Source organism: Nicotiana attenuata, chromosome 10 (assembly GCF_001879085.1).
Source record: "Nicotiana attenuata strain UT chromosome 10, NIATTr2, whole genome shotgun sequence".
In the NCBI taxonomy this organism is placed as follows: Eukaryota; Viridiplantae; Streptophyta; class Magnoliopsida; order Solanales; family Solanaceae; genus Nicotiana; species Nicotiana attenuata.
Window position 1 is genome coordinate 16,572,779 of NC_031998.1, and position 9,136 is coordinate 16,581,914.

A 9,136-nucleotide genomic window follows, 5' to 3' on the forward strand; every position below is an offset into this window, starting at 1 on the left:
GGGGGTAGAATGGGTCGACGCTTAATTTGTGCATGGAATTTCCTTTGGGATTCCTGGCATATCTGCATGGGTGAAAGCAAACAAATCTGCGTTAGCTATTAGGAATTGACTGAATTTACCTGGTTCCCGAAGTTTGCAACCGATATAAGCCTTCTTGCTATGGTCGTTGGGGTCCAATTGAACGAAGTCGAGGTCCTCTATGGTCAATCCTCCTGCTTCGACCGTGTCGCGGTTTTTGATGCCATCTTCGGTCTCATCATGCTCCGACCTCGACCTTGCTGATTGCTATGGCTCTTTTTCTTTGTCCTTTCTTTGTTGGGTGGTCGTACTGTCTAAGTCAATGCAAGTAGTATTCTCGGGAAGTACGTTTTTCTCCTCGTATACTGAATATTCTCCGCGAAGTTGGAAATTTGACGACTTGATACAAGCTGGATTACCGCTTTCATGGGGTGTATCCACGGTCGTCCTACTACGGTGTTGTACCTGGCGTCCTAGTCCGTGATGTGGAATTTTGTTTCTAGAGTTACACCGCCGGCCATAATGAGGAGTGTAATTTCCCCGGATGTCTCTTCAACTGCATTGTTAAAACCAGTTAGTGTGATGCATCGTAGTATTATTTATCCTCGAGTTTCATTTGGGTAAGTACTCGGGGATGGATAATGCACACACCGCTCCCGTCATCTATCATTACGCATTTAATATCAGTATTTAAAATTCGCAAAGTAATAACGAGGGCGTCATTATGAGGAAAAGTCAAACCGTCAGCGTCCGACTTGTCGAAGATGATACTTTCTTTGAGTTCGTCGTACCATTCGCGGGTGATAGATCGTTTGAGTTTATGGGTAGTGGTGAACTTCACACTATTGATGGAGGTATCGTCACTGCCCCGATGTTCGTGTTGATGGTACGAGCTGGCGAGGGTGGCTTAGGCGGCCCTTGGTGTTCGCGTCCTCTGGCGTAATTGGTTCTTCCCCTATCGCTTAACAGCTCTTTAAGGTGCCCTTGTTGTAACATGTTTACGACTTCCTACTTACGGCAATACAATCTTCAGTTTTGTGCCCTCGTTCCTAGTGGAATTCACAGAGGGCGTCGGATTTTCTAGTGTTCGGGTCCGATCTCATCTTTGACGACCACTTCACTTTTGGTCCGAGCTTCTCCAAAGCGTTGTGAGCACGTGATTTTTTCCCTATATGAATTACTCCCACACATTTAAAACAAAATAATGTCTTTCATTGTTTGTAATTTTGTGGATTTTTGTGACATTTTCTATCAATTATTTGCATTTGTCTGTGCATGTTTATTTTATTTAATAAATGAAAAATACAAAAATACTTGACATTTGCATTTAGGGGTTAATTTTGTATTTTAAGAATTAATTAGTAATTAGGTTATTCAATAAAAAGGAAAATCACAAAAATAGTTAATTTTGCATTTTTTAATGTGAATCTCTATTTTGGTAGTGTTCCTTTAATTTGGTTTTCACTAATTGTGTTAATTACTTTTAGGATTAATTAGTGTTTTGATAGGTTAGTTTGGTTTAGCATTTAATTTAGATTTTTTTTTATTTGAAATTAGAAAAAAAAATTGAAAAAAGAGAAAAGGAAAACAAAAGAGGGGATCAGATTTTGGGCCAATTTTTTGATTCAAAACAGCAGCCCAAACGTTTTTAGCCCAGACCCGTTCCAACCCAGCCCAAATCACTCCCCAAACCCGGTCCCAGTCCCCACTAGCATGAAACGACCCCGTTTCGGTGGGCCGTGATGAGAACCGTTCGATCTCATGGGATCAACGAATGAGAACTGATTGGGATGACACTATAAAAGTGTCCGAACGGACCCTACCCCCCCTCCCCCCAGAACCACTTACCCTCTCGTCTCTCACCGTCTCCATCCAGTAACCCTAGAGATGCCGCCCTCAAATTCCAGCCGCCTCCGCCGGCTGCGACCACTCCAATCACCCCCATCTCAACACCCTAGAACCCTCTCGCCTCCCTCTTCCCAAATCTCTGACCAGCTTCCCTCGAATCCCACCTCAAATGCTCGAATGGCAAATCTGAATCCAAGATCTAAAAAACCTAAAACCTCAAATCTACATGAGTTCACCCCAAATGACCCTTCACCTATTTTCCGCTCCAAACACGATCTTGTCTCCCGTAAAATTAGCTCATCATTGGTAGAGCAGAGGTCCGGAATGCCCTAGGTCTCGCCCTGTGTTCTTTTCTAATTCAGCAAGGCTGAGTGGACCCAAACCGTCATTAATCGTTTGTCTTTTGTTAAGGACAATCGATTAATGACCGTCGAAGGTTCACTTTCTTCTTCAAAAGGTTTATTCGAGTTCATGCGGGTTCTTGCTGAAGCAGGTTTGGGATAATTTCTTTGCGTCGATTGGTTTCCGTTTGATCTTTTCTTTTGTTTGTTTGTTTGATTTTCCAGTTTCTTTCTTCAGAAGTTTCGTTTCTTGTTTAATTGCATTATGTTTCTGGTTTTAAGTTCATTGGTTAGCTTGTTTGCTAAATTGTTAATGACAATCGGTTTCATAGGGTTTGAGTTTGATTTGTTTTCAACTCGTTAGATTTTCTTCCTTCGACTAGGTTTCATTTTATGTTTGCGAATTAATTCTGGAACTGAAGCATTGAGATTAGTCAAATATAGTTCATCGTCTGCATTAATTCCTGCTTCAAGAGCATTTCCTGAGTTTATGTTTATGTGTGTGACGGATCTTAGGTTAAATTCAGACTAATTCTTCATGGTTTAATATGATTCAACAGTTGTTTTGAATTTCATTGGTTTTCAATCCGGCTGAAAGTGTCAGCTCGTTTGCCTACTCTTTGTTGAGATTGTGAGCAGTTAGAACTTAGGGGGGGTAAGTGTATAATTATGAAACTTTAGGGGGAGTTTTGGGATTGGTTTAACTAGGTTGGTAATTTTCAGAACCAAAAAGGGTAATTTAGGGAGTTCAACTCAGGGAATCTTTGGTAACAGAAATTAGAAGCCCCTAGAAGCACCTAGAAGGGGTCCTAATTGGAGTTTTAGAAACATAGTGGTGTGACTTGGGTAGCAAGTCACTAAATAAAGGATTTATAAGCTAAAAATAGGAATTTTAAGAGGGACTAAAGTGTAAGATGAAGTCCTGCAGGGCTGCCCTAATTATTTTCCTATAAAGGCATCATTTCTTGTCTTAGAGGGCAAGGTTTTAAGAGCTAAGAAATACAGAAAATAGACCTGAGAGATTAGAGAGCTGAAAATCCAGAAAAGGCTGCACAATTTTATTGATTTATAGAACTTCAGAGATAAAAGATCAGAAAACACAAAACGGCTGAAAATTTTTTGGGAAGAAGCACTATTCCATTGAACTTCTGTCCTGAATTTTGAAGTCTTCTTTGATTACAAAAACAATTTCTAATTCCCTTTGAGTGGAAAATGGCTTGATCTTGTGTCGGAAAAAGTTTTGGGTTCAGGCTGTGTTGATGTTTTTCTGTTCCATTGATTTCTTTTTGCTGATTTCTGAAATTTTAAAGTTCGAAAATATTTGCTGGTTCACTTGAGGTTGAGTATGAATTGATTTGGGGTTTGAAATTGGTTCGAGATTGGGTTCTGGGGTGTGCTGTGTATCACTTGTTTTGAGTTGGGTTTCTGCTGATTATTGCTCGAATCTGGGTGCTGTGCTACTAACTGCTAGCTACTGATCCTGCTTTGTTTTGGTTTCTATCTTATTTCCAGGTACACACTGTAAAGCTCTATTGATTGTGAATGTTGGATTTGAAGAATAAAATGAGAAAGCAGGATTTGAAAGCATAATTTCAGTTGTTTTAGATTCAACCATGTTTTACTTTGGATTTCTTTTCTTACTTGGCATGCTATACAGTTTAGTCGATCTCTGTGTTAAGTAGATTAAGTTCTTTTGTAATCGATTTGGGACTATTGTAAGACTTAAGGGACAATTTGTTATCTAAGCTCAGGTCATACACGCATGCTTGAGGAGTCTGGTAATTGTAAATGGTTTTTGAATTTAGCTGCTGAGTCGTTCTTTAGTTTTGGCAATATGTTAATCGTATTCAGTTGATCATGTGTTCACCCATTGGTTTTGCTGAATGTAATCTTGGATTTCTGGGTATTGTAATTGTGATTTAAGGAAAAATGATCCATAGTGTTTCAATAATAGGTTTAACTTATTTTGGTTTGATTATGAGCATGTGTAATTGAAACCGTGGGTTTGTAATGTTCAGTTAATGGTTTTAAACTTAGAGAACGAAGTTCAATTTCATTTTTATGTGATTTCTAATTGAAATGTAAGTAGTAATGTGGGATGTAGAGTTGAATGCAAAAACTGACCCCTTGTGTTGATGTGTGGGTTCGAACGAAGAACCCCATTGCTAGCTGAAGTCGATTTTGCTTCAATTTGGGTTCCCTCGTGGACCTAGCTTGGACTGATGGTCATTTGTGATTCAAAAGGGCATTACAGGCTATTGGGCCTCACGGTGGGCCCAAATTTAACTTCAAACCATTAACTCTTTCCCTCACAAATATATTTTGTTAGCTTGCACCATAGTATAATCGGGGCCCTTTAATGTTTAGATAATTGAGTTTTCTTTAATTAATGGGGGTGAGCCAATACTAGATAACATGAACAGTTCTTGGCCCTCCAAATATAACTCGAATTCCTTTTCTTTAGATTAGAATTGAGGTGCGCCGTGCTGAACAAAAATGACAAATTGCGCGGCCCTCGTTTTAATCAATCTTATTTATTTTAGAAACTCGGGACATGCCATTTAGCGAATTTTCATGTCTTCCCGCAAAGTTAACAAGACGCTAGACACTTTAGGCGCGTTTTTTTAAAATAATTTTACCTTCTTAACTATGGGTGTGCATTTCATGCAACCTAAATCCAAATCCCAAAACGTTGAATAAGAGGTGTCAAGGATCCGGGTGCATTTCATGTGACGTGATCCAAAAACACGCTCTTAAACGGCGTTCACTTTCATAAAAACTAATTAAAAGCGGTTAAACATATCTAAAATTGCAATAGGATAACATGTATTAAAATCAGACTTTAGCCAAATATAGCAGTTGAGCGACCGTGCTAGAACCACGGAACTCGGGAGTGCCTAACCCCTTCTCCCGGGTTAACAGAATTCCTTACCCGGATTTCTGGTTCGCGACTGTTAAACAGAGTCAAACCTTTTCCTCGATTCGGGATTCAAACCGGTGACTTGGGACACCATAAATCTCCCAAGTGGCGACTCTGAACTTCTTAATAAAATGAATCCCGTTTCGATTGTCCTTTAATTGGAAAAACTCCTTTATTATACCCATCGCGGGGTGTATAAGAAAAAAGGAGGTGTAACAAGCGTAGACTATCTCTGTTGGTAACACACAAAAATTGTGAGCAGATAAAAAGGGAGACATACCTCTTTTGTTCCGATGAATTTCCCGTCCTTTGTATGGACGGGACTTCTTCATAGTGGGGACAGGGCGCAACTGCCGTTCTGACATACGGTTGATGTTATTCCCTGTTAGGTCGCGGAATTGGGTGATCTCTTCTTCGATCTCTTCTTGATTCAGCTTGTACTGAAGTTAGTCGGTGAGTTGGCCCGTTGAGGTCGTCCTCATCTGCTTGTACTTTGGCACATTAAGCATTTGGCAGAGTCATCCTTACTCTGTTGAACCGGGCGGGGAAGTTCCTCAGTCCCTCTCCTAGAGACTGTTTAATAGCAAATATATCGTTCACTCTCGCCTCGGCTTTCTTGGCTCTGGCATGGGCCGTTATGAACTTGTCGGTCATTTCTTCAAAAGTTTCAATGGAGCGTGCTGGTAGCTGCGAATACCATATCAACGCCCTTCCCGTGAGGGTTTCGTCAAACTTCTTTAACAAGACGGAAGACACATGTTCTTTGGCGAGATCATTGCCTTTCACGACGGTGACGTAATGAGTCACATGATCTTGAGGGTCGGTCGTGCCATCGTATATCCTGCGGTAGGGCGGCATTTTGAAGGTTTTTGATATGGCATACGGGGTTGGATCATCACTATACAACTGCTCTACGAACCGGCCGGTGTCACTTTTCGGTAGCAACTTAGGAGCGCCTGGTATCTTATCAACCCGTTCTTGATGTTCTTTCATCTGATCTTGGAGCACCTTGTTTTCATTCTCCATTTCTTCCATCCTTTTTAGGATGGCTGCGAGAGCGTTGTCACCTGCATTATTGACGACATTGTGAGTTATACCTGTCGTTGGAAGGGATGGCTGATTGCACTGCTCCTCTATTTGTTGTATCGTGCTAGTCCTTGCGGTCTCTGTAGTCGAGCTTGGAGCGGGTTTGTTGAGTATGCTTGTCAGCGTGTCAATCAACCATGCCGCGAGGAGCATTTTAAAAGCTGGGGGCGCCCCTTCCTCTATAGACGTGGAGGCTCCTTTACCACGGGGTTCTGTTAAGCTGTAGTGTGCGGGAGGTGACCTCTCTCGCCTAGGGGACGCACTAGGCGTCGTGTCTTCACCTGCCTTTTCACAGCTCTTGTTGATGACATTCATGAGGTTGGTTGGGAAGACACTTGTTATCCTCGCCCTTTCCTATCGGTTACCTGCCATGTAGAGTTTTGCACACACAAAGAAATAAGATCTTGCGTTTTGTGATGTTAGTGACCTGCGTTTGTTGTAGATATAGAGGAAACTAAAAACTTAACTAAGAAATCCCCACAGACAGCGCCAAATTGTTTGACCAAAAATATAAATCTTGGTTCAAATAATTAAATTTATGTAAACAAGGGTTAATCTTAGCTAACAATAATATCCTTAGATCTTAGTTTTAAAAGAGGCAATTGATCTCATACGGATTTGGACGGATAGTAATGGTATCACGTGATAAATGTTCTGGAAAATCAGGAATAGTGATGTAGCATATAATATTTAATGAACAACAATAAATGACATTTAAGTAAATAGGAAGAATAATTCATTCAATAAAGGGTGGAATAAATGAACCTTCCACCTGACAATGATTGATAGACAAATCCTTGAACAATCGAGGATTTCTCGGATCTGATGGTAAAGTGCATTCAGTGAAAAGGTGATCTTTGTATCAAGTGAGAGCCGAATCTTTTTTGTCGAAGTGTCTTTTTTACAAATGAATATCACATGCCCCTTACCCTTGTCTCCTTTTCTATTTATATGGACATGTTACTAGAAAACCCTAATAGTACAAGTGCAGAGAATATCCACTAGAATATTCTCTTTAGTATCCTATCTTAGAAAATAGCCATTACTGCTCCACCGACGATACTTAACCTCGACCTCGGCCCTTGTTGATGCTTCGACTACGGCTCTCCTCGTCTCTTCGACTGCAGACTTTGCTGCTTCTTGGACCATCTTGACAAACGATGATTTGTGAATTTTCCCCCAAAGCTAACTTGGCCTAAATATTCTAAAAGCGGGTTTTGAGCCATACAATTAGTCTCTCCGCTTATTGAGGCTGGCTTCGAGCGGGCTTGATGAGCAAACTTTTTTCACTGTGGTCGAAATGATTGAGTGAGTTGTGCGGGTCGTGGTGGTTACCGTGAACTGGCAACGTGGCCCTTCGTGAGCTGCGAATCTCAAACGCTTCGATTCTCACGGTCGGTTTGTTGGAGTTGTGCTGTCCGTGAATTAGGATGATGTCATGACACCATGCGTCATCGTGATGCGTATTCCTGATGCATTGCCTCGTTCTACGTGTGACCCCTTATTGAACCTGCCATTTCGATTTCTGGTGCCAGGTAATGATGAGCTGATTTTTCAGTTCTGATTCCACAGTCTCTATAAATAGAGATGTTGGGGCATGATTTTAAAGTTTCAAATTTCTTGCTTCGAAACCCTATTTCCTCTTCTTTCTCTTCCATTGCCTTACACTTTTCCCTTCTTTTTCAGCGGTCCCTATCGTTTTTAGTCCTCCATAGTTTGATACTCACTTCTCTTTTGTTAAAACATGTCTAACGTACCTTCTGAATCTAGTAAGGGAAGTGATGCGGTCCCTCTAGCGATGGTGTTTCCTCCTCACGCGGAGAATGTTCCAGCCGCAGTCGAGGATACAGAGATGATCTCTAAAGTATACTTTCTTTGATGCATGAGAATTCCATCTGCAGACCTTGCAAACTCTTTACCAAGAAAGAATTTCAGCTCTCCTAGATCTTTCATTTTAAAGGTTTGTTGTAGAGCTGTCTTTGTCTCCTCAATCAAGTGCAAGGAGGTGCCAGTAACTAGCATGTCATCCACATACACTAGTACTATCATAGTGCCTTCATTGGTCTTCTTGATGAACAAGGAATGGTTATATTGACTCTGAGCAAAACCAAACTGATATAAGGTTTCTGTGAGCTTCTCATTCCACTATCTAGGAGCCTGTTTAAGGCCATACAAGGATTTAAGAAGCCTGTATACTGGCTGAGACTCCCCTGGCTTCTGAATCCTGGTGGCAGTACTGGCTGAGACTCCCCCTGGCTTCTGAATCCTGGTGGCGGTTGTATATAGATCTCATCAAAGAGATCACCATGAAGGAAGGCATTGTACACTTCCATTTGATGGATGTGCCACCTCTAGGTTGCAGCTATGGACAGTACAGTTCTTCCTGTCACCATCTTCATAACACGTGAAAAGGTCTCTTGGTAGTCAATCCCCTCCTTTTGACTATATCCTTTAGCTACTAACCTAGCTTTAAATCTCTCCACTTCACCTGAGGTCTTGTATTTGACTTTATACACCCATTTGCAGCCAATTGGAACCTTTTCTATGGGAAGTGGAACTATGTCCCATGTGTGATTGCTTTCTAGTGCCTCAATTTCAGCTTTCATAGCTTCTATCCACCTATTTCCTACAAATAGGTAATAAATTTATAATTGCATCGCATAATCTATATGTTATTAAAAAAAGAAGAAAAAGCCTCCACATTAAGCCAAGTCGCAGCCTCACAATAGGCCACTTGGCAATTTAGGACAAAGTTAGTTAGGTTAGGTAATAATTAGTTTTTCTTTTTGAACTTAAATTTTAAGAAAAATCAAATTATGCATTATGTGTTGTTAATATTAGTTACTCTTTTTGAATTTGAACTTAAACATACTTAACTATTTTTTTTACGAAAACAATAATTTTTATATATTTAAAATTATTT